The sequence below is a fragment of the Eulemur rufifrons genome, chromosome 15 (genome assembly GCF_041146395.1).
Source record: "Eulemur rufifrons isolate Redbay chromosome 15, OSU_ERuf_1, whole genome shotgun sequence".
Taxonomy (NCBI): domain Eukaryota; kingdom Metazoa; phylum Chordata; class Mammalia; order Primates; family Lemuridae; genus Eulemur; species Eulemur rufifrons.
The window spans coordinates 83,785,461-83,812,751 of NC_090997.1; the positions used below are offsets into that span (position 1 = coordinate 83,785,461).

A 27,291-nucleotide genomic window follows, 5' to 3' on the forward strand; every position below is an offset into this window, starting at 1 on the left:
TTGCAGGAAAACAATTAGTCAAATGCGCAAAAGTTGCACAAGTATAAATCCAATTAACATAGAGCCAGTTGCACATGTAAGGCTATACTTTTCTTTTGCAGGTGGCATCAATTTCGATTGATTGATCAATACTTGGACCTGTTATATATTTTGAATGTCATGTCCAAGTCCAAGGATACTAATCACTGAATTGTTTATAATATTTAATACTTGGAAATACTCTAAGTTCCATTAAAATTTGATAAAAATGAATGTTGGCATATCCACACAATGGGTTACTAGAGAACCATTAAGATAATAATGCTCATATTTATTGTCATAAAAGAAATCCATACCATATTGATTAAGTGAAAAGTAGGGGCCTGTTTCAATAATAAATATGGTTGTATGTGCATGAAATATAAGAAAAAGTATTTATCAAGGTGTTTCTAAGTACAGGATTATGAGTGATTTTATTTTCTTACTATGCTTTTTAATACATTTTATTTGTAGTTATATGCATTTAATAGGCATTTTTAATAACCATAAAAAGAATGAAAATCTACTTCTATTTTTAAAAAGTGATATTGAGGATTTCATTATAATTAGCTTGGGGAAAATATATGGGAATGACTCTTATGAAGTCAAAACATTCTATCGAAAATAGCTATAGGTCTTGAAGGAAAGACTTGTCTAGCTAGTCACATCAGAAATGATAGCCTGTTCCCTTTTGAGCAAAAGGACACAACTCAACAAAATTAATAGGGGAAACTTAAATGTATAGAAAATAGAATATGAGTAAGGAAAGCATGGATACTTTTATACTGTTTATATACACATCACGCCCAGCCATGGTTTCTATAAAAGTAGTGCTTGCTTGGTTCTGCAAAAAGAGGAAATATTTCAGGGTTTATGACAAAATCATTTTGGAGGTGTAGAAGGCTGATTTGGAAGGGACTCCACATTTGTCATGCTTTCTTTCATGCTCAATAAAAAAGTGAGTCTGATCTGATGAATGGGACATTGTTAGAAGTCAGAAAATATTTCTGTTTCTCATTATGCTTTTCATTTGTCACATGACTTTGATGAAGAACCCTCCTTTTAGCATGAGCATCATTAATCAACCAAAGGTATGTAGAACATTTCCTTTTTAATGCAGACCTTTAATAAACTAATGAATACTAGTTAAACATAAAAGTCTCTAAGAATCATTTTGCTTATTATACACCTTGAGGATCTACTAAATTATTTTCTGCTTTTAAGTACAAAGAATATTCATTTTAGAGCTTAATCAGCCATCATATTTTTTAAAAAGAAAAGCAGCAGTAGGCCATTTTATTTTATTTTTCAAAGCCATGAGAGACTATTAGAGGGGGAGCAGGCATGCAGGTAATAAAGAACTCTTTGATTTTCATTGAAAGATCCATAATTTAAGTGACAGATTTTGTAGATTCAAGACTAGTGGTTTGCAAAGTGTATTCTGCACAGCCTCGGGTTCCATGACATTACCTTGGAGCCCACTGAGGGGATGTTTGGAAGAGGAGGAGGGCAGGCGGAGGAGGCTCCTGCCTCTCATCCCCACACCTTCCAATTGTAGCTCTGATTTCAGAGATTTTGTATTTCAAAGTTCTGTGTGGGATTTGGCTTGAAAAATGAGTTCAATTGCAAAAATAATTTATTCAACTTTATTATTTCATTTTATTTTTATATTTCAACATATTACAGGGGTACAAATGTAATTTTTAAAATCTTTAATTTGTTCCATCTCCACAGTGTATAGATGAAGAAACTGAGATTCAGAGTAGACTCCTGTTAGAGATTATTAATACCTGATAGGTATAAGATTGCACAAAATTCATCAGTCATCACAGCAATGCTGTCACCTAGGCTGAACAGGTAACAGTATCATCATTTGCCAGTTGAGGAAATTAACAACCTGCCCAAGAGACAGTGTGCTGGTCTTCGTCCCAATTCTGCTCCTCCTCCTCCTATTCCCTCTCTAAAGCGCTTTCTACCTGCCCAGGCTGCCTCCTGGCTGTCACAGTTCTCTATGTTTCTACATACTCCAAGCCAGGGAAGTTGTAGTGTGTAGTTTACAGTGTTTTGAAAGACTTCCATTGAAACTGCCATTATTAGAAATGATTGATCTCAAAACAGCACTCCTATGTATGACTATGTCCAATAAAGACAAACTCTAACCAGTCAGTGCTCAGAATAGTCTGAAAGTTTTATTTAGTAATTTTACAAGATTGGTGGGAAGAATGTATGTGTGCCAATTGCTTTATGTGTTTTTATTTTATAGCAGAATAAATGATATATTTGTAACTTTGAAAGTTATTTTAAAGACCTATAATGTGAACACTATAGCATTGTAAGCTTAAAGGTTCTTTATTTTCACAACAAATCTTAATGACATTCTTGATTTTGAATTGGTCTTTATGTAGTATGTTATATTCCTTTCAAGTGGACTAAATTTCTATAGATTCTGAATGTTCATTAAAAAATATTTGCTCAATTCAATTACAACTATTGGGATTGGGGGTAGTGGGCAGGGAAATGTATACCTGAAGTTCCCTAAGCTGTGTGTCCTCCCTGTGGCCTGAGACGTGTCCAAGAACCTATTGGACCCTCAAGGATCTATTAGCTGAAAGGCCTGGGAGGCTGCGGAAGAACACCAATTTTAAGAAGAGTCTTGGCTCAAAATTTGTTTTGTAAGTATCTTATATAGTAAGAAATAAAAAACTAAATAACCTATAATGGGTGTATTATATTACACTGTGTATATATATTTACCAGATTTTATTTATCCATTTCCTCTGTCATTAGACATGTAAAACATTTAAGATGTTTTTGGATCTTTGCTATTGTTTAAAATAACACTTAAATTAGCCTCTTAGTGCATATAGAATTGCACAAATCTTTAATAATTTCCATAGGAAAGATTTTTACCAATTTAAAATAATCCCTGTACTGCTAAATTTCACTAATATTGAATTATACATTATTTTACTAATATTACTGATGAAAAATGATATCTCAGTATATGAATTTGTATATTTTTCATTTTATATCAGGATGAACTTTTTTTTAATATCTTTACCAGTATGTTATCATCTGTAAGTGACATGGACAGGCTATATTTTTTGACATTTTTTCAACATCTCTGAATTTTTAAAACCACATATGAAATCAGAGAACCTGTGACATTAACATGAGTAATCTCTGGGTTGAGGGATGGTGATATTTGTTTTCTTTATACTTTTTGTGAGTTTCTGAGAGTGTATTTTATAATAAAAATACAAAAAACAAAAAAAGTATCTTTTCTTGAAAAAATACATAAAATAAAATAAGATACATGTGCATTATCTAACATATATAAAATTTTATTAAGTGTTTTTAGAGGACTTATTCAACATACGAAGGATTTTAGTCAGTAGACACAGCGCCTCTTCACCTGCGTTGGAGGAATTGTTTCTCATCTCTGTAGACATGTGAATGGGGTAAGGCTATAAAAAATTTTTTACTGAGGATGTAGCAAAATAGATGTTTTGAACAGCCCCAGCATTTGTAAGATTACAGAAACCCTAACAAATGGACGAGGCAATACAATGCAGTGGTTAGTGCACAGCCCTGGAGTCAAAACCCTTGAATATTACTCCAAACTTTACCCCTTAATTCTTGTGTGACCTTGAGCTAGATGAATTTTTGTGCCTCAGTTTCCTTATTTGTGAAATGGGGATATAAATGGAACCTGTATCTTAAAGGTATTATAAAGATTAAATGATATACCATGCAAAAGCACTTAAAAATTTTGATAATAATAAATTCTTAAAAAACATTGAAAATTAGTACTATAATCAGGATCTTCTTATATACATTTACCAAACTTCAGTTTGCTGCAGAAGAACACAATTACCAGATATTTGAATGGGGGTGAGGGTTGCTGTAAGTACGGTTTCACTTGCCTTTTGTGAATGTCTCTGTCACACCAAGACACAATAATGACATGTATAAAGGCGGAGCAGTATCATCCCATAATGCGGTGATATCTCATTTTGGTTTTAATTTGCATTTTCCTGATAATTAGTGATGTTGAACATTTTTTCATATACCTGTTGGCCATTTGTATCTTTTCTTTTGAGAAATGTCATTCATATCCTTTGCCCATTTTTTAAAAAGGTTATTTGTTTTCTTGTTATTGAGTTCTTAAAATATTTTGGATTTTAATCTCTCATCAGATGTATAGTTTGCAAATATTTTCTCTCATTCTGTAGGTTGTCTCTTCACTCTGTTGATTGTTTCCTTTGCTGTGTAGAAGCTTTTTAGTTTGCTATTTGTCTATTTTTGTTTTTATTGCCTGTACGTTTAGTGTTACATCTAAAAAATCATTGCCTAGTAGAGCAATGCCATGGAGTGTTTCTCCTATGTTTTCTTCTAGTAGTTTCATAATTTCAGGTCTTACATTTAAGTCTTTATTTCATTTCTAGTTGATTTTTGTATGTGGTATGAGATGATTCTATTTTTATTCTCCTGCATGTGGATATCCAGTTTTCCCAACACCATTTATTGACAAGATTGTTTTTTCCCCATTGCGTGTTTTTGGCACCTTTGTTGAAAATGAGTTGGCTGTAAATGTGTGGATTTATTTCTGGGCTGTCTGTTCTGTTCCATTGGTCTGTGTCTGTTTTTATGCCTGTACCTTGCTGTTTCGGTTACTATAGATTTGTAGTATATTTTGAAGTCAGGTAATGTGATGTCTGCTACTTTTCAATTAGCAGAAAGCCAAACAAAACACATTGAGCATAAATAAGCATAAATTCACCAGGATTGAACTCTCACTGGGCTCTCTTTCTGTATAGCTCTCAGTTTTACTACATTCTGAGGTTCTAGAGCAAATACTGGAGCTGAGGCTTAGGTATGCATGTGTAAGACTTCCCTGTCTCCCAATGTAAAAGTCAGTCTTGCTGATATGCTCTATTTCCCTTTTATGCCTATATTTTTAGCACTTATTAACATCTAATTACTGTATATTTCACTTGCTTACCTGTTTGTTGTCTGCCAATCCTGTCAGAACGTAAGCCCCATAAGGGCAGAAATTGTCTGTTTTGCCCATTGTCATATCCACAGTATCTAGAAAAGTGCTTGGCATATAGTATGTGTATGAAAAATATTTTTGAATAACACCTAGTCACTCTATTTTATACCTTCTGTTTTATTATCTTGGCATGGTAGGTATTCCATGGATATGTATATATTTGCAAACTTTAGGGGAACGAAAGGAAAAAACACTTTAAAGATGGCAAATTGGAGGGCTGGAGAGTTTGGAAGTCATCAGCAACCTACAATAGCTGCACACGTGTTTAGTGATAAAAATCAATTTTTGTCATTAATCCGGATTTACCAACTTCTCAAAGTTATGTATGTAAAGTGGCTCTAACCTGCTGATGCTTTGTGGTACTTTAAAAATTGCTTTTATATAAAATTGGATGAGACATAATCCTTTTTGTACCTTATATATTATTTTTCAGTTATGAGCCAAACTTTTCTAGCTAAGCCCATTTAAAAATATTAGAATGCAAATGCATTGCCGTTGTCCTAAAATGTGGTAAAATCCCATTTTCCAAGGTGGGATTTGAGGTGTCTCATTGTCTCCTAGGTCACCACCCAGCCCAAATCAATCCATTTTGCCACTTCTGCAGGTAGCCTCTTGTGTGGCCATGGCTAATTGCATGATTATTTATCCTGTCTCGACTGTTGCAGAGGGATTATGTACAGTTAGTTAGGGTTAATAGAGTTAGTAATGTCCCTGATTGACTGTGTTATAGCTTCTGTGGGTCTCAATAAAATGAGGACCAATCATTTCTCCCAATGACTGTTTTCTGTCCCTTCTTGATTCTGGCTGTCATACTGACACTCAACATTCTTCACTGTGATTTTTTCTGCTTTGAGGTGGCAATTTATTTTCCAATTTGTATTTTAGTAAAAAAAACAACAATTGTATATGAGGATACAAAGTATTATTTGGTTTTTAAAAAACAAACTAATGCTTTCTGTCTTTGCATTTAGTACACTTCTAGCAAAACTCATTTTGGTTATGTTGAAGAACATCCTGCAATTTTGTTAGCTCTGTCTTGCATACTTTGTAGCATTGTGCTAATATATACTGTCCTTGTAAATTCAGATCCATTACATGGTGGTTCTTGTCATAAATCCTGTACAGAACTTGATTTTTGTCATTAATTTATATTTTGTCATCTGTACTACATGTTCTTAAGTACAAAGAACATACATCCATTTCTGCACCTTTTTTGTTTATTGGTACTTTATTTGTACTTTCTCTGGACAACTTTAACTGCATATTTATTTGTATTTGCTTATTCAGTCATATAAAGAATAATCTCACAGGGAACTAGTCCCACTTTAAACACTACATTATTTTACAAACCGATGTCACCAGTTTAAAGGATTTTACTGCATTAAAACTCATTGTGAGAATAACTATAATTATTTTCTGATTATGTTACTGATTATATAACAAGGTGAAGTACTATATTTTGACCATTAAACTTCTTTTTTAACTGGGGTGACATTTAGTAATTTACCATTTCCAGTAATCTAAATGTTTATATCACAGAGTTTATGTATTAAATTATCTGAAAGTGTATTTCTCAGGGGATCACCAGGGCATCAGGAGATAATAGTTAAGAGTATAACTGTAACAACTTGATATTTTTTAGGGACAAAGCCTACGGGTTAGTCACTGACATTGTAATTCTTTTTTTTAATAGTCATTAAACTAAATTTTGACAATTGAAAGGAACTTAATTATGAAATCCTGACAATTCCACTTCCACCCCCAAATATTCCACTTGTAATTCTTTATTAAATATTTATTGCATAGGAAGTATTGTTTGGGGGCTGATTAATTGCTGTTGTACCTGGCTATACTTGGAGAATATTCATATTGTTTCCACTCTCTGAAATGAAAATTTACCATCATTTAACAACACTAAAATACTTAATAGAAGCATAACTGTTTATTGCTGTATTTTGGAAGTGCAGAGTTGGGGATAAATACGATGAGAGTCATTTAGAAAACATTCTGCTCTGTCTCCCCTACTGAATGCAGCTACGTATCCTAGACAGAACACATTAAGCAGATATTTGAGGACTCTAAGAAAAATAAATCATAGCAGATGTGATAGGAAGAAGACCAGCATTCAAAGTATCACTAAACTGATGGTGAGTTCACCATTTTTTCCTCTGGTATCCTTAGCAGTCCCCTTTTATCTGAGGGATATATGTTCCAAGACCTCCAGTGAATGTCTGAAACCGCAGATAGTAGCAAACTCTATCTATACAATGTTTTTTCCTGGACATACATACCTGTGATAAAGTTTAATTTATAAATTAGGCACAGAGACTAACAACTAATTATAAAATAGAATAATTATAACATACTGTAATATAAGTTATGTGAATGTGGTCTCTCTCTCTCTCTCTCTCAAAATATCTTATTGTACTATACTTACCCTCTTCTTGTTGACTGTTGGTAACTGAAACTGCAGAAAGCAAAACTGGATAAGGAGGGACCATTGTATTTTTTCATATCTTTACCTTTGTGGTCTGAGTGGTACCACCCAACCAGGTTCATTGCCCGCTGCTCAAAAGGAAGCCAATAAAATGAGACCACAAGGTTTACAGATAGAAAGAGGTTAATATTGGAGGCACCAAGCGAGGAGATGGGAGGAATTTCTCAAATCCATCTCCCCAGAAATTTGAGAGAAAGAGTTTTTAAAGATAGTTTGGCAGGCAAAAGGCCAGGCAATTGGGTCTGCTAATTGGCTAGGTTTGGGGAAGAACCATAACAGTGTAGAAATTGTCTTCTTTGCTGAGTTGGTTCATGGGTGAAGGTCACAATACCAGTTGAGTCAATTTCTTGGTATGGGCCACTGGGTTGGGTGGGTCAGCCAATCAATTGTAATGCAGGGTCTGGAAAATATCTCAAAAACTAGCCTTAGGGTTTCACAAGGGTGATGTTGTCTATGGGGAAAGTTAAGAATCTTTATGAACATCATCTGTGTGACTCCTGAGTAGCAATTATAGGAAAGAAAACTAGGGGACAGTGGCTGGTTATTATCATTATTTTTAGCTATGCCTATGCTTTTGAAAAGTTTAGGCTTTTACCATAGTTCTTGCCTTGCACCCCTTTATTAATTTGTAAAGAGCAGTTTCATGAGTTCTAGAAGAATTTCTCTAGTTTATCTTTTACCTCCCAAATCTGATTTTTTGCTGTATATAATTTGCTTTCAATAACTCCTTTGTGATAAATTTGAATATAAAGTTTTCCATCTCTTTTTCTTCTTTCTTGATGTCCAGTTATTTTTTTCTTCATTATTGTCTGCATCAATTTTGTGAGAACTAAACTTTATTTTATTGTGAAGACAAAAGATAATAATGATTATTATTATTGTTAATACTGTGACACTATAATTAGCCAGTGGGTTACTATTTGAAATCCTGATAGTTCCCAGTATTTCATTAAAATGCATATGAAAGCACTTGTAACTCTGAAGTCATCTGGGATCAGCTAGTTATGTTCAAATTTGTGGCTCTATCACTTACAGGATGAGAGGTATGGGCTAGTAACTTAGTTGCTCTGTATCTCAGGCTTGCCATCTGGAAAGTGGATAGAATTCTTCCTACATTCAAGAATTGTTATGAGGATTAAATGAATTAATTTATGCTAAGCAACTGGACCTAGTAAGTGTCCATTTTCTTTCCCTGTGGCATTTGGTTTTTAGCTTTCTATCACATTCCTCAGATTCTGACCATTAGTTGTCATGTTTAGCACTCTTTTAGTCTGTCAATTTTACTCAATTATAATATTTTTAAGAAGCTTCCTAAGAATTATATGTAAAATAATAATAATAAAAAAAAAGGTCTGAGCACAGCACTAAGATAAAACCCATGTTTATTTGCTGTTTTTTTTCTTACTTCTGAGGGGTTGACGTTGCCAGAAAACTAATCTTTAATTATGAATTTATCTGGTTCATAATACTCTAAACAACAATGCTAACACCACTACTGTTACTGACTACAGTGACTTAGGATGTGTCATACATTGGCATTCTACATATGTTAGTTTATTTAATCCTCACAAGTACATGATAAGGCAGATACCATTATTGTTCTCATTTTACAGAATATATAACCAAAGTATCACTTTATTAGCCTATTCTTTTTAGTCATATTATTAAAAAACCAATAATTGAGTACTAGTCTTAAATTAATTGTAAAGTTACTTAATATTTGGTTATCTTTTTAGGATAACAACTGTAGCTAAAATGAGCCTTAATCTGGATGATGCTTTTTCCCCCCCGTACCATATTACACAGACCAACCCTCCTCATAGGCTTAAGGCTAAAAATCCAGAATCTAATAACAACTTGAGTGTTGGCATTGCATCAAGACTTTTGCGATGTAAATTTCTTACATTGCCTTAGTTCAGGTCCTAAGATTCTCTAGCTTGAATTATTATAATTGATTTCTAACTGAACATACCAATCCCTTCTTTATTGATCCCATGCTCCACCCTTATTGCTAGAATTATTTTGATCATTTACTTGCTTGATTGAAAAAAATTAATGGCTGCTCAGTAAAATAGGGCTTATTCTATGCTCCTAAGAACTGAATCCTGGCCTCACTTACTTCTCTAATGCTGTCTCCTCTAACTAACCAAAAGTAACTAACCCTTATCCAATCACACAAATCATCTTCTTATTCACGTCTTTGCTGGTGAATGAATCTGTCCCTCTTGATTAAGCTGTAATAATAATCTTACCATTTACTATTTATTACTGTTTATTGAGGACTTATATTATACCAGGGTTTGTGCTGAATCCTTTATGTGCATCTATTTTGCAGATGAAAGAGCTGAGGTTAGGGAAGTAGCTTGCCCAGTGTCAGACATTCCGTAAATGGGGTAGCTGGGATTTGTACTAAGGTAATCTTAATGGCATCTTAACAGCAGACTTGACTTCTTAGCAGTGATATTTACTGCTTCCTGCTTAGTCCTCATGTTGAAGAACAGGAGGGATGGCACTGACACTGCACCTTGTTTCCAGGAGGCAGTGAGATAAATTGCATCTGGGAAGCTCTGTTGGGAGCAATTTGAATGTTGTTACTGTCCCTTAACCCTGTAGGGTGATTGCGAGGTCTCTTGAGTCTAGAGCTTGGCAATGGTTTGCCAGTGTTGATAAGCAAAAGGTGGAATATTTTCCTTTGGTTAAAGATCACTTTGCTCCTTCATGTTTTCCTTTTGTTGCTGACACAGGAGAAGAGTAAGAGAATAACAGACATGAACACCTAATCATGCTGCTTAATATTAGGGAGTGACATGAAAACATGGTTTTCTTTATCTAGACAGATGTGGTTTTATAAAATAATCAAGGATTTTTTGTTTGACTTGCAAAATAATTATGCACAAAATTGGAATGTACTTTCTGGAAAGGTCATCTTGACTTCTAAAGGATCTCTTTAGGCATCATGATTATCATTTCCTGATCAGTGTGGTACATGTTGAGATACATGTAACTCTATTTTGCTTTAAAGGAGAATTTAAATGGAAAGAGGTAGTTGCCTAGGAATTAGAGAGTTGTGGTTACTTGCAATAATTCACTGTTAAGCCTTCTAAATGCTATTTTAAAAATTGGCAGCTTATTTTTTCTTTGTTATTTCTTTCAGATACCCAGAAGTAGGGATTTCCAACACACTTAGCTTATGCTCAATAGTGCATGAAAGAATTAATTCATTTAACATGTCTGTGATGATGCTAAATTAATAATTCAGGGCAGTTAAAATTGTAGCAGATGCAGAATTGATCCAAGGAACAGTTTCAACCTAGTAAATTGGTTTGAAATGATTGGTTCATCATTAAATAGTAATTAACTGCCAAAGGCTTCAAATGGTCAAACATGAGCAACCAAAAGTTAGGTGTTAGAATGATAAGACACTTGAACTAATATACATGTTATATTTTTCCATAGTAATTATGTGGTGATAAATAGTATAATAATTTTATTTTTTATGACCTCATTATCTACATTTTATATTTTACATAGTAGTTATATAGTAATTATCTACTATGTGATGATAAGCAGTAGAATATTTCTTATTTTTAAATTACCTGAGAAGATAATTTAAAAGAAGCAGATTATTATCCAAGCAGATAACACAAATTAATTTTCTTTTAAATTTCTATACAGAATGCACTTTGAATATAGATTTTGTTTTTGTAACTAATTTTTGAAAATGTCACTTTTTAAAATCACAGAAGTATTGAAAGTATTTGAGATTGTTGAGCCCAAATTGGGATTTGTTTTAATGTCTGTTACCGGTCATCTGAAGCCATAACACTTGGTCCCTAAAGCCATTCTACTTTATTATGTGGCTATGCATAATGCATGCAAAGAGGAGTAATATTTCATATTGCATGCAAAATTGTCAAACTTTGTAGCTTTGGTATGTGGGGGGTGAAGGGAAGTGGAAAATTAATCAGTCTTCTTTGTGGTAGTGGTACATCATGGTACATGGGTCAACGATCGCAAGTTACTGGCAAAGTGGCATAGCATTTGGGATTAATCCACCTGCCACCAGTAAATCTCAGACCAGATCAAATAGGAATAGCCCAGGAATTAAGATAGCTAACATTCATCAATGGTTAATTATGTACTAGGCATAGTTCTACGTGTTTAAGGTATATTAAATCATTAATCCTCAGAAAAAACATTTTGAAATAGGTACTCGTATTAATTAGATGCCAGTAGGGACGAGCATTTTACAGATGAGCAAACCAAGGCATGGAGTGGTTATGTAACTTGCTACACAGCTAGAAAGTGGTGGGGCTGAAATTGAACTCTGGTGGTTTGGCTACCCAGTCAGCACTCTTAACTATTTTATTAAATAAATGTTTCCCTGAGGGCTTAGATTTAGGTCTAAGTCATAGAAATAGTCTTTTTCCTGAGTCTTTCTTCCTTAAGATAAACGTTCTAGCTTCCTGCCAATAAATGTCTAATTTATCTGGAATTTATATCTCAAGGATATTCAAGTCCTAGAGTTTGTTTTATTATCCCAGTGGTCAGTCTAATATTGAGTTTAAGTCATTTCTGAATTCAGCCTTTTTTTTTTTGTTTTTTATGAAGTTGTAAAAGAATATTCTGTGACTTTCTTATGGTTTGCTCCTAGGAATTCTTCAAGATATCCCTTCTATCTTTCTCCTTTTCCCATATACACGGTCACCCATCTGGTTTGGGCTGTCTTTAGTTTCCTCAGTGGTAACCTTAACTCTAGTCTCCTTGTAATTTATTTTCTAGGTTAATTTAAGCAATGTTCTGATCACAGTCTTTACCTTTGTCTCTCTATTTGCCATTATATGCAATACAGATCCCTTAATCTGATGGTCAAGATCTTATTGCTCTGGATATAGCTTTCTAGTCTTACCTAAAAATTGTTTGGTTTTTTTTTTTCTTTTTGAGACAGAATCTCGCTCTGTTGTTCAAGCTAGAGTGCCGTAGCGTCAAGCTCACAGCAACCTCAAACTCCTGGGCTTAAGCAATCCTGCCTCAGCCTCCCAAGTAGCTGGGACTACAGGCATGTGCCACCAGGCCCAGCTAATTTTTTCTATACATATAATTTTAGCTGTCCAGATCATTTCTTTCTATTTTTAGTAGAGACAGGGTCTCGCTCTTGCTCAGGTTGGTCTCGAACTCCTGACCTCGAGCGATCCTCCAGCCTCAGCCTCCCAGAGTGCTAGGATTACAGGTGTGAGCCACCGCGCCCGGCCTAAAAATTCTTAATCATTATGGAAGTTAACATTTCTTGAGCATGTACTTGCTTTTGGACATACAAAGATGAATATAACTCACTTTCTTCCTTTGTGATTATCTTATTTAACTTCACAGAAACCGTATGAACTATATATTATTATTAACTGGAGAGGAAAACAGAGACTTGAAGAGTTTATATAACTTATTCCAGGTCACAAGATTACCGAGTGGTAGAGCTGGGATTCACACCCTCACTTTTAAGCCCAATAATATACTCACTGTCTTAAGTTTTCTAACCCTACCTCATCTTTAGACATATGGGGCCACTCACCACTCCCTTTATATGCCCCACTTTTCTCACTTCATTGTCTCGTCTTGTTGTCATTCCATCTTCCTTGAAAGTCCTTTCCAATTTTCTTTCTCATCTCTGCTTGTATCAAGGCTATGAATACAACAGACCTCTCCCACCACAGAACCAAAACTTCATTTTTTTTTAAAACTCCCACAGTGCTATAACTTTGTATGCTAGTTATACAAACAGTTATATATGCTGAGCTTTATCAAGAGTGCTAAATTTTTTTCTTTAGCAATAAAAGCCTCTAATTATGTAACATAATAAAGTTCTCAGAGAAGTTGATTCAGACTTTCCACCAAAGGGTTGTGTTGGCACGGAAGACATAAACATCAACCACATTTTAGCACGATTTTCATCATTCTCTTGTGGTTTGACTTTTCTGATGATGTCTAAACTTAGAGATAAAAGGAAACTCCACCTTATATGGATGACTTGGAATGGAAAAGAAGCTCCATGGCTTTCCTGTTTGGCTGGTGGGTTTGACCTTTTCCCCACATGCATTTGCTTTGAACTCCTCCTAAGTTAGGTGCTATGTGAATACAGTTATAATTAACATGCTTTCTTTGGGTCTCCTTGAACAAAGTGTTCTCTCTTATGATATGCTATGCATATTTACTTTGAATAAATAATAGCTTTGAATTTGGATTTAAAAAGCAGATAATGTGACTGAAATTCATGTCTCTTTGCCTTTAATCTAGTGCCGCAGGATTGGGCCCAAATGTGAAGGGAATAAAACATGAGTGAAACTTCTTGTTTAGCCAGGAAGTAACTAGGGATAAGCAATGTAGCTTATAGGCTCTAATCAAATGTGTTATTTTTCATTTTCTTGAAAACCGGCCTATGGCATCACTGTGCAGCTGCTAACCAGCTGTTTCCTTTCTATTGTGATTCTTGTGAGCTCTCCGCTCTAAATTTATGTGCCACTTGGGATCCTGAAGGATGAAACAATACTCATGGGTTCAAGGTAGTTATTGGGATTGTTGTTTGTATGTTTTTAGATTTTTAGCTTAATCCAACATGTTTAAAATGTTTTCTCCTAACTGCTGTTATGAGTATTTAAATGTGTATTTAAGGGAGCACAAGTGAGGGGAAAAATAGAAACAACTCATAGGCTAATACAAACCATGTTCTCACCTCTCTCGTTTGCTCTTCACTATTCTGCCACGCCTGTATGATTGTCTCCATTTAGCACTGGAGTTAGAGACTTGAACCCTGAAAAAAAGAGATGTTTATATATCTACTTGTTTATAATACATAATAAACATTGTGGTCATGTAGTGGCCACGTCAGTCATTTCATACCTTCACTGGCCTGATGGCAGAGATTCACCATTAGGAGAAAATCTTTTGGTTTGTCACAGTGAGCATGGTCTGGGGTCAGATAAGAATTGTAAACTGAAGAAGAGTGGGCAGTATTTCAGTGTTATGGTTTGACTGTGTCTCCCAAAGTTCACGTGTTGGAAACTTAATCCTCAATGCAACAATGTTGAGAGGTGGGACCTTTAAGAAGAAATTAGGTTGTAAGGGGTTTACCCTCATGAATGGATTAATGCCGTTATCACAGGAATCACAGGGGTGGATTAGTTATCACAGGGGTGGATTAGTTATCACAGGAGTGGGTTCCTGATAAAAGAATGAGTTTGGCCCCCTTTCCCTCCCTCTCTCATGGTTTCTTGCCCTCCCACCTTCTGCCATGGGATGATGCAGCAAGAAGCCCTCACAAGATGTGGCCCCTCCATCTTGGACATTCCAGCCTCTAGAATCATGATCCCAATAAATTTCTTTTCTTTATAAATTACCCAGCCTCACATATTTTGTTATAGTGACAGAAAACAGACTATAACCATGAGCATTACCACTCAGGATTCACATGCTATGGAGTTTAAACATAAGTGAGTATGTTGATGTTATCCTTTTTATGATTAGAAGGTTGAGGTTAAATGATAACAATACCTGACACCTATAACACTTACCATGAGCCATTTGAGTTTTCTTCGTCTATTAATTTGGTTAACTAATTCTCTTGATAGGTACTATTACCATTCTTGTTTTATATAGAGAGAAACCTAGACGGAGAAATTTTAAGAAATTTGTGCATAATTATACAACTTGTAAGTGGCAGAGCCAGGATTTGAATGCAGGTATACAATTCTTTACCCTGTACTAGACTGCCTTGAGTTGTTGCAAGGAACAAATACTTAACTGGATTCATGATTTCAGTAGTCCTGTAGCAAGTGCCTCTGTAATTTTTATGTTTGGTATGCTTGATTGACTTCCCTCAGACTGTTTGGACACCTTTTCATGGTTCCTGGGGAGCCCTTGTGTGGGGGTAGCAAAGCTTCTAACTAGAGGATCAGCTACATCAAGGGTAAGGAATCCACAGTAGATATATCAGACTATATCAGTCATTGGCAATCAAATACAGAGTGAGTTGAGCTGGGATTACTACATCGTGGTCCAAAAATTCATAGTGTTCATGGCGACCTCCCTTTTCTGAAACCAAGTACAAACCTCTGATATATTCTCATGTGAATTTAGGTAAATTTCCAAGCATTCAAAGGTTCTAGCACCCTGGTGTTCCCTTGAATTAAGTATGTCAAACTGCTGAGCCCATAGTAGGGCCTCCCAAAATATTTTTGCTTGTTTGCTTTTGGATGTATTATGGATAAGTGGTTATTTAAGAGAAAAAAAAGTAAAGTTCATAAAATTTAACTTGCCATGGTTCATTGTGGCTACCAGGAAGTAATGGCAATCGTTAAATGACTTTCTTTTCCTTTAAAATTTTGTCCCCTCCTAATCCTCCATAGACAAGAAGGGAAGAGCAGCTGTGGAGAGAGAGAGTGCTATCTGGTTTTCCTTTTTTCTTTCTGACCATAGTTGACACCTTTAGTCATTTAATCTCCATATTATTTTTGGTGGGGGCCAGGAATATAAAGAGGAACAGATGCTACAACAATAACAATAATAGCAATAGCAACAATAACAACAGCACAGAGAAGCTAAAATGAAATTACTGAGTTAGTGACTGAGGCCTATATAATAACAGCTTACTATACAGGCTATGTAGGCCATGTTACTAGAGTGTGGTTGCAGTGAATATCTCAGAGCAAGTAACTATAACAAGGGTACTATTAAATACTTAGCAGATCAATAAATTAGTACTTGCTAGTTAAATGAAAAACATTCTAATTTATACATTTAAGATGTATACATGCTATATTTGTCTTCAGAACATTGGTTTTCTTTTATTTAATGCACATTTGAATATTAACTGGAAGACATTAGCAGGCTTTAACAATACGTTTAACCTCATAAAACAGGGAAGAAGTTGGCAGGCTTTAGCAATAGCTCTAAGTAGCTAAAACAAGCTACAGAATGAATAAGGTGAAAGCTCATACATGCTTTCCATACAGTGGACATGCCACAAATAATTGAGGAAATGTAGATGGACATGAATAGATGGAGGTAAACCTATGAACTGACGATACCAAAATCTGAGATTTTACTTGGGGGTTGAGGCTCAGCCCTCTGGGGAGGTGGAATCAATGAATAAGTAAAATGACATGACCATCATTGCTAGGATAGGCTGCTTGGTCAGAACACAGGCTGAGGTCCCAACAGAATGGGAAGAGTAGTGAGATCATACTTTAAAGACTCAGAGGTCAAAAGAAGCAAAGTCTTTTATAAGGTGGCACATTTGCCTTGGATGAAGACAAGGATGGCCAGTGTTGAAGAAGTTGGTGAGAAGGGTTATCCAATAGATCCATGTGTTATGCTTGCAAGATCAAGAGATTAAGCAAGGCAAAAGAAATACCCCAAACACAGCAAAATACACGGGCTGTCCTTGAAAGGTGAGTGGGACTAAACAGCATTTGGGATGAGAAAACATTTTTAATATATTGATTCAGGCTATTTCACTAGCCCACCCTCTAATTTTCTTCACCTAATCTTAAAAAGGGTTCCTATGACTAGAGATTCACAGAGTCCACAAAGCCTAAATCACACATACAAAAGGATAAATGTAAAATTTTGCACTTAGCTTAAGAAACTGCTTACATGGAGAATGGGTAGGGAGAACTAGCTCAATTACACTTTGCAGGGAAACAAGTTCTTAAATGTAAAATGAAACATTGCATTAGGAATTTTAAAATTTAAACTTGACTCTGCCACAAATTAACTGTGAGTTTTGATAAAATCTTTTAGAATCTTAATTTCTTTAACCAAGAGAGAGGATATTGGAATAAGATCATCTTTGAGGTTCTTTCTAGATTTAAATTTATAGTTCTATGGCTTGAGGTTTCTGTTAAATACCAGTTCACTATGAAGCAATGCTGTGGCACATGATGCCAAAAATCTAATTCATTCAAAGAGATACAGAGACTAGATCATCCCATTGTATTCAGCATAGTCATCTTGTTTGGCTGGACAATCAAGTTACGGCTGCCATATTTTTTGAAGGATATTAAAAATTTATTGGTATAGCTGCAGGAGGGTGACTGAGGTGATTATTATCCCAGAAATAATATTATAGGAGAAATGATCAGATGAGCTAGGGTTTGTTAGCCCAGGCCAGAGAAGGATGCTTCCAGTAACTTTCTTCTAATATCTATTCTTATAGCTCTAGGGGGAAGGATATGGGTAGATTTTCCTAAAGGCTACATAAAAATAAATAACAAAAATTTTCTAATGATTACAGTTTTCTAGTAATAAACCAGATTGCTTTGTGATGAAACTATTTCCCTCACAAAAGTAACATTCAGGAAAGCTGAATGACAACCCTGGATGGAAAGCTGGATTTGATGACCTTGAGGGTCCCAGGCACTCAAAGTTGCTTCCATCCAATGATTTTCTCAGTTCAAAATGTTAGTTTTGAATTTACAATAAAAACAAATTTATGCACTGATGTCAGATTGTTTTTACAGCAAACAAACTAGTTATTTTTAATTAATCAGATATAAAATATTACAGTTGTCATAACTCAGTGTCACTCGGTTCTAAGAAAAGAAGAATAAAAAATGACAACATGGTCTGGAGGTTCTCACCAGCTCCTTTGTCTTTTGGCCTCCTTCACAAGCATTTCCTTGAGTATATTTCTTTCACGTCTACTTCTGCCTTGGTGCTTGCTTCTTGGAGAATCTGAACCAACACAGTAATAAACTCATAATAAATATTTGTGATTTTATCTCACTCTTTCCTCTATGGTTCAAAATTAATTGGTTTTCTTTCTGTGAACAGTTTAATTTCTGTTGGTGGATCTAGAATTAAAGTGAGTTGGAATTTATGTTTTTAAAATGGAAATGTTCTTACTCTTTGATAGTTATAAAATAATTCATTATTTTAGGTGGATAGTAATTTAGAATTGAAGAATTTCTAGAAGAAAATAATTATGTCAAAATATTTAATATTGCTTAATATTTAGACTTCACATCTAACTGGAGTAGTAAAATTTATATTGGTGTGCACACGATTGCCATTTATGGGTAGACAGGACTTAGGGAGGAACAGCAGGGGGAAATGTAGAAAGTCAAACACCCAGCCAGGCAAAAGTCATTCCACTGTCTGGATTTGGTGTCAGCTCCTCCTCTGTCTCCTCTGCTAGTATTTCCAGCCAATATACCTCTGATTACCCAAAGCCAAGCATTTCCTGCAAGGTAGCAGGAGGGATAGGAAACACCATGTGCTTCCTGGTTTGGGAGGTGGCACAGGACTGTGGGGCAGCCAGTAAAAGCAAACACCTAAAGCGGGAAGGGATTTGGTGACCTTGTGAACAGAATTTTGCTTTTCAGCAGAATGACATAATCACTTGTCAAATTATAGTCTGGACTCAGTGAATAACTACTGAGAACACATTTACTGTAGAATCTTTACTTTCAGGGCTCCAATTTAATAAGGTAGACAGGATAAATACTGACTCACACAGGGGAGAGAAACAAAGATACACCCAGCTTAGCAGCCTCAGGAGCATAGGGTGCCCTCAACAGTAATGAGCAAACACTTTTTGCCCTGGAGTCAGTTATAGGATATTTAGGAATAACTTCATGGAGAAGGGGAGTCTCGAGAAGAGCTGAGGAGAAAACACATACAGTTATGTTTTTGATGGAGAGAAGGGTGTAGTCACCCTAGTCAAAGGGAACCGTTGTAGATCATAGCTCTGAGGCAGAGAGAGAATGATTTGTGAATGGGGGCCATGAACTTGGATATATTTTTGAGGTTCTTAAGCATGATGTAAAACTCCAGATTTTAAGAAGTAGAGTGGGCATACAAGGAAAAAAATTATTTAAATGTTTTAAATGTATGTCTCTCCTAGGGCAAAGGGAAGAGGGCCGTGATTTCTGTGGCCTCCCTCAGATGGCCAGACACCTCTCCTAGTCCTGGTGGCCTCTTGTGAGGGTGGGAAAACATTAAGCTTTTCAAAGAGGAAGGAGTTTTTATTCTCAAGTGAGAGGCCATATAATATAGGGATTAAAGGCAAGGGATTTAGATAAGGTATGGATGTAAATTATAGTCCTATCTCCTACTAGTCACGTCACCCTGGGAAAGTTACTTAATGATTCTGAGCTTCAGTTTCCTCATGTGTTAAATGGGGTCAATATTAATACCTACCACAGAGGATTTTTTGTGAGAATTCAATGATACGTGGCATGTACGATGTTTAGCACATCAGGAATATTTTATTCCATTAACACAGATTCAAAAGTGACTAATTAGAGGAGTTATTGAGGCATCTCAGCATAACGGCTGTGTTTATTATTAAATTGCTTGCAAAAATGGACTCATATAACTTTTACAATTTTTCTATTAAAAATTAGTAATTTATGATGGTTTTATCAAAATATATGACTCTTATAATTGGCTTTTATCACATAATGCAGTTTATATTTTCAACAGTGAGATCAAAAGGACAAGATTTTCTGCATCTTGAATTAGAGCTGTCGTCTGCTAAAAAAGTTTTATGATTAAGAAACAAAGATAATTGTTTTTACATGATAGGAACTCAATAAATAATTGTAAAACAAATAGATTCATCCATTTGTTCAGCAAATCTTTATTTTAAATAATGATGGGTGCTATAAAAAATAAAATAGGGTGATGTGATAGTCAGTGGGCCATGTCTATTTACAGAAGGGGTAGCGATCTACAATTTAGATTGGGAGCTAGTCCTAAAGACTAAATTAAAAAAATTATTTGAAAATTGCAACTCCAATTAAGTATGCCCAACTTAAAAATTGCCAGAAGGTGTTGTCATAAATAACATTCAAATTAAAATTCAACATTTCCTTAGAAAAATGTAAATTTTGTTAATTTTAGAGTTCATAGACTTTTTCTGGTGTTTTATTTTCTTAATATTTGAAAATAAAATTGAGAAAAAAACCAAAGTTACTTTCAGTAATTGAAAGTAAATCCTTAAGCATGGATTTTTTTCTCCTTTGGCTAATGTTTCATTGACCTCTACAAGGCTGGCATTTCTAGAATACCAACCAAGTGATTATTCTAGACTTTCCACGGTTGATTTTTGTGGATGCTACCAGAAACTGTTAAGAACTTATTTATGCTTATAAGTTGCACTGTTTTGTTTAATATTTGAAGTTGGCTTGCACCTGACGTCCTTTTCTATACTGCATTTCCCAGATAGAGCAGAATACATGCCTGAGTTCTCAGGCTCAGTTCATTCATTGGTTTAGGAAGAACTTATCAAGTGCCTATCATGTGCTACATGCTTTTGATATTAAATTGAACCTTTTGCCACTGTTGACACTCTATCCTTTTTATTAATAGCTCAAAGAGTCAGAAATTTGATGTGGTTCAACCTATTCAAAAACAAGTTCTCCTTTGAAGAGCTTTCAATCTATCATAAGGTTTTAGACATATAAACAAATAAATGCCTTTAATAGTTTATTTATACTTAACTAGAAATTTTGTGCCCATGGAAATCTAAAATTATGTAGGTCAAAATATTTCTGTATAATGAAGCTATTTCCCTGATTCACAATCTTATTTAAAGGAATTTGTTTTCTATATTAAGCATCCAGAGTAATAAATGATTTCTTAAACCCTTTGCTGTATCATAATTACTTACTTGTCCACTTTGTTGTGATTTTTAAAAGCTAATTTAGCATCAAAATTAAAGTGAGAAGTTGAACAGTAGCCCAGTTTTGTTCGTGCCTAGAAGAAATAATTAATCTTTAACTTCCCGTATTCCTATCTACTCTCTTTTAAAAGCACAAATAATTTTCGTTACCAGAAACTTTCTAATTTTCAAAGCATTCACAGTATACACTGACATGAAGTAGGAAGGTTACATGTTATGTATTGAATTCAGGGCTTTTTTTTCCTTCTCTTTTTGATTTAATGCCTGATAAGAATGGTGGCATATGATGTCTGTTCTTATTCAAAGCCCAATTATGGTTATGATTCCTGGCAAATAAGTTCACTACGATAGAAATCCACAAAGGGCTTTGAATTGTTGACCCCACTTAACAACCTTAAAACAGCTCACTTTTCTTAGTCCCATGAGGGGAAAGGGAGCACAGATAAGGTAGTGGGCGGGGTAAGAAGGGAAAAGGAAGAGAGAGGAATATTGTAAAATGCTGTTATTTTAAACCTTGAAAGTTTTGTTTTAGTTTACATTTGAGGCATTGTAATATAATTAAGAGAATTAAAGGCTAAAAAGATGAGATCCTAATCAGCTAAACCCAAAGCATCTTCCCCAGTACAAGCTTACCTGCCTCTGTACCCACTGTTTCCTCCTCCTCCCATTGCAGCAGAGGAGGTGACCGTCCTTGCCATAGGGCCAATCCTCCCAGGAGGTAGCACAGAAAGGAAACGCTTTGTGTTTACTCAATGACTCCGTTTCCTTAGCTCTCATTCACTAATTAAACTTCCTCTGAAGGGGCTAAACCAAAGTCATCGATCTTCTCCCTGAAGCTAAGTCTAACGAATATTAATAAGATTTCCTATCATTTGCTCTCTTATCAAAGCACAACAAAGCTGACCATTAGGTTCTCTCTCTTCTTCTCCCTAGACCAACATTTCTCAATAGTTTTCATGCCTTAGAGAATCCTTGCATAAAAATTATTTCTACAGTTCCCAGTATATTAGTATGATAAGTAAGTTTACATGTAATAAACTAAAAATAACACTAATACTCTTTTGAGGCAAGAATGATAGTTTTTTATGAATCTGTTTATTTTGGCTAACTTATTATTGGATCGCCATCTCACTAAGGATTTCAACTTGAATATAAGTTGGCAGTATGAGTAGAGGAAACTTTAGTTTTTCCTTTCTGAAAAAAAAAAAAAAATTCCTCCCAGATTTTCTTTAACCTTATGCAAGTAGACCTATAATTCTTAATACAAATGTCTACTATTATACAAAAGATGCTAATGAGGTCTGGTATGTGGTCCAGGGCGTATCCCTATTCCCTAAAGATGACTTTTTAGCTAACCTTTCTTAAAAAAAAAAAAAAGAGGCAATTAAGCTTAGCTTACCTTTTAAAAGCTATGTCTTTATTTGATTTTCAAAATTTTTTTAAACTCCCAAGGTTAAGATGATAAATTTCTGGTAAACAACTGGCTTAAACCAAAATGAGATTTGCTTTTTTTTTTTAATAAAAAAATTATATTTACTTAGAAGCATTTGGAATGTCAACAAAATGGCTGCAATTTTTTGTTTTTGCAATTGTAGATTGGTGTTCAGTTAACAGAACAATTATTTTATATAAACTGTATCAGGGACAACTGAAGACAGAAAAACTACCATCTCCATATATAACTAATTTGTGCCATGCACCAACATGAACTTGCTTTAAATTTCCATACCAATTGACAGCCCTCATACTGTACCGGGCAAGGTTATTGGCCACTGACAGGGCTATCTAAAGACACATTTGGTAGTGTGTTAACTACACAAAAAAAGATGCTGCACAGTCTAAAAACAAATCTTACACAGCCTTGAATGTCAATTGTTTTCTTTAAAAGAAGGGAGTTGTGTACTGGGGGTGGGAGTAGAAGTTAAATGCTTTATAGACCAGAAAAAATAACTGGCCTAGAACCAATGTATTCCTCATCATTGTCTTCATCTTCATCTTCCTTCTCCTCCTCATCCTCTTTATCTTCCTTATCTTCCTTCCTCTTCTTGCTTTTTTCAGCCATGATGACTTTCATCTTTGCTGTGCCAGGCTTTCCTTTAGCTTGGTATGCAGCAATATACTTTGAGTATTTTTCCTTCAGCTCTGCAGCCTTCTTTCCATAAGGCTGCTTGTCACCTGCAGCAGTGTCATTCCACATCTCTCCCAGTTTTTTTGCAACATCACCAATGGTTAGGCCAGAATGTTCTTTGATTTTGGGGCGATACTCAGAACAGAAACAGGCTGAAGGGGGCCTCTTGGGTGCATTGGCACCCTTGAACTTCTCTTTTGTTTCTCCTTTAGAAGGGTCCTAGATTTTCATTTCTCTTTCATAATGGGCCTTCTTCACCTTTGTCGTGTCTTCAAGTTTTCCTTTCTTGTTAACAGACACGGTCTTCCACCTCTCTGAGCATTTTTTAGAAAGCTTTGAGAAGTTAAGTTAGCATCTGGGTGTTTCTTGTTCTTCTCCTGGCAAGTTTGCACAAAGAATGCATACAATGACAGTTTACCTCTTGGCTTCTTAAGATCTTTGCCCGTGTTTGGTTATTTTTCCTCAGTGAGAAACAGGGTCACCCAGTGCCTGTCTGGCTTTTACTTGCTCAGTGCTGTCTCTATGGAGCTCAATATACTACAATTGAGATTTAATTTTTGAAAGGTAGACTTGATAGATTAATTTATGTTTATAAATTGATTTTAATCAGGCCGGGTATGGTGGCTCACGCCTATAATCCTAGCACTCTGGGAGGCCAAGGTAGGAGAATCACTTGAGCTCTGGAGTTTGAGACCAGCCTGAGCAAGAGTGAGACCCGTCTCTACTAAAAATAGAAAAATTAGCCCCATGTGATCATGCATGCTTGTAGTCCCCACTACTCGGGAGGCTGAGGCAGAAGGATCCCTTGACCTCAGGAGTTTGAGGTTGCTGTGAGCTAGGCTGATGCCACAGCACTCTAGCCAGGGCGACAGAGGGAGACTCTGTCTCAAAGAAAAAAAATTAATTTTAATCAATTTTATTTATGACACAAAGATTAATTATGAATGCTGAATAGTAAACCTCCTAAAATAATAAGCCAAAGCAATATAAATAAAAATATAGTTTAGGACATATATAAAAGTCAAAGTCTTTTATTAGAAAGACTTTAACAAAATATTTTCTTACTGAGGGACATGATTAGGCTCAAATATAGACCTAGCAGTTACAAAATTATTATGCAGATGTGTTAGTTTCTTGATCTTGTATAGGCTTAAATATGGATAAAACTATTATTTGAACTGAAAGGAAAGAATGAAATTTACACATTTAATGTGAAACCTGTGCTTGTTTTTTGCTGTAAAAATATTCAATTCTAGGCCAAATGTATGAGATAATCATACAAGTACTTCATTTTCAACTATAATCAGACAATTTCTGTCCTTGTTTTTGTTTTTTATTAAATAAGAACAACCTTGCTCATGAATCAAAGAAGTTGAAAACCACAGCAAAACATTCACTGCTTCCTTGTAAGTGAGAGGATACTCTGCCTCACAAAAATCCAGAACCCGTCTAAGGGCAGCGCTCTGACTGTCATGTGGAGTGAATAGACTTCAGCTCAAAGTTGCTTCTCGTCTCTCAAAGTCAAGTTCTCATGCTGAGGAGAAAATCTAGAGAAAGCATCCCTCCCCAAGTCATGCACTTGGATTCAAGAGGAAATACTCTCAGTGCTGTTCTGCAGTTCTCTGGATGGTTTTCAGTATGCTGATATCATCCCTCACTTTCAAGCCTAAGCAGCAGTGGAAACATCTTGAAATTTCCTTCTGTGACTTGTTTTTCCTAAAGATTCAGTTTCTTTAAATTCAAGAATCTTGTCTCTCGAAGTAAAACATTTTTTTTCTGAGGCCTTACAAAAAGGCTTGTTCAACTGGATAATGTGATGGAAAGGTCTGTTTAGGAAGCTACTTTCTGCAACCATTCTTCACCTTCAAAGCATTTAGCAAAACCAGACCTACTAAATTTCTTGAAAGTACCCTCTTTCAGCTTAAACACCCTGTTGGGAACTCTCCCTCTGTTAAGCCACTGGATGTAGAAGGAAGTGTAAGTGCTTCCCTTCCACCAATAACCATCATGCTGAAGCATTTGCAGAATTTGTAAATAATGTTGAAATTTAAGAATATTTTTTCTACTGCAAAATGCTGCCCCAACCAAGTAAAGAACAAGATACATTTGATGTGTACCTTCATTCTGAAAACAGAAAGCCTATTTTGCAAGGACTGTATTGCCATCTGTGTTGATGGTGCCCCAAGAAAATTTACCTTCACACTGACATCACAACAAACACACTGATTTCTTTACAGAGAGCTACCAATATTAAAAAACTCATAAATAAAAAATGAAAAAATATCTGAGTGATGCTACAAAAATGATTAACTGTATTAAACAAAGATCAGTTCACTGAAGATAATTTTAAGATAGTATGAAAATCTTGAAAGGAAAGATTCTATACAAGAAATGGAAAAAGTCCCACTGAACCAGCATAATATGTTGACATATTGATGATATACCATGTGATGCTAAAGATATTTTGTACCATAAACTGGAAAACAACAGCTTCTTTGTACAATTTGATGAATAAACAAATTCTACCAGAGAAGCTAGAAGTTCCTTAGTACTGTGTACTTCTGCCTAATTTCACTTATTGCAATTCTAATTACACAATTAATTACATAATTTGTTGTTTATTATCTATCCTTGAAGCCACTCTGCCATGGAAGGCAGGGAATGCCTTTGTTGTGTTTACCACCTTCTCTCCAGCATTAACACCTGATAAAAACAATTGGCTGGATAAATGAGTAAATGAATGAATGATTAAATTCACTATTGTGCTTCTTTTGTGCTATTGCTCTCAACTTTATAAATAAAATTACCATAATCATTACATAAAAGAAACCCTAATTTCTATTTTAGTTTTGTTATCCATTGATCTTTTTACTGTGAGCAAATTGCTTAACATTTTAAACACCTTTTTTAAAATGGTGCCGACCCTACCATGTCATGTGATTAAGTATCATTTTGATACACAACAAAGTAACAAACAATATGAAATTGTAAATTATAAAATTATCTGGCTTGAATTTATGGCATGAACAATCTTCCCATTTATTTGTAAGAGCAAATAAAATAAGAACAAATAAAAATATTGATTCAAGATTACCACTGCAGCTGTTGAATATTTCAGTGCTCATTAAATATTGGAGAGCATAATTTTAAAATGCATTAATACAAAGAAAATACAAAGATCACTTTATAGTTTTTATTTTTCTTACCATTATTTAGAAAAAGATATTTTGAAATGAATATTTCCTATAAATAAAAATACCTAAACATATAATTTTAATAAATTTATATGACAAAGTTAATATTTATTTTCTTTTTTGTTTGGATACAGACCAGCATAGACATGAACATAGTTCTTTTCTCCTGGGATACAAGAACACACAATTCAAATTCAATGAGAACATCCAGATGTAAATGAACTGTTCATCCAGAGTTCACAGGATGTTCACTTTGGCTTCAATCCTTTCAGACTGGATCCATATCAAGACTTCTTTATTAGTATCATTATTAATTAGCAGTTCTGGTAAAATTAAGGAATATTGTTATTTCAGCTTGAAATTCTTTAGACTGACTAATGATCTCAAAAGAAAAGTTGTTAAGATTTGATCAACAATTATTCAAAGTATGAAGATTAAAAATTAAATTCCTCATGTGGTCCATAAGGTATTTTTTTTCCCTTACTCTATTTTAGAAAAACAGTGTAGGTATTTATCAAAGAGGAATCCAAAATCAGAGGTAGAAAAGGGCATGGATTTTAGGGTCTTTTCTATCCTCAGTTAGTCTCCCCTTTCTTTCCACACACCATGGATCCAGACTTCTGCGTCTGACCACAGCCAATAGCCAGCTTCCTGTTGACTGCCAGGGCTTGACTGCACCAGTTGTTGTACACTTTGACTAGAATGCCTACTAGTGTGGTC

The 27,291-nt window shown here is 35.0% G+C and overlaps 1 pseudogene; it reads right to left on the minus strand.

The window, feature by feature from the left end:
• Positions 1-23,179: 23,179 nt before the first annotated feature.
• Positions 23,180-23,826, minus strand: LOC138395995 (high mobility group protein B1 pseudogene; annotated as a pseudogene).
• Between the last annotated feature and the right edge of the window lie 3,465 nt (positions 23,827-27,291).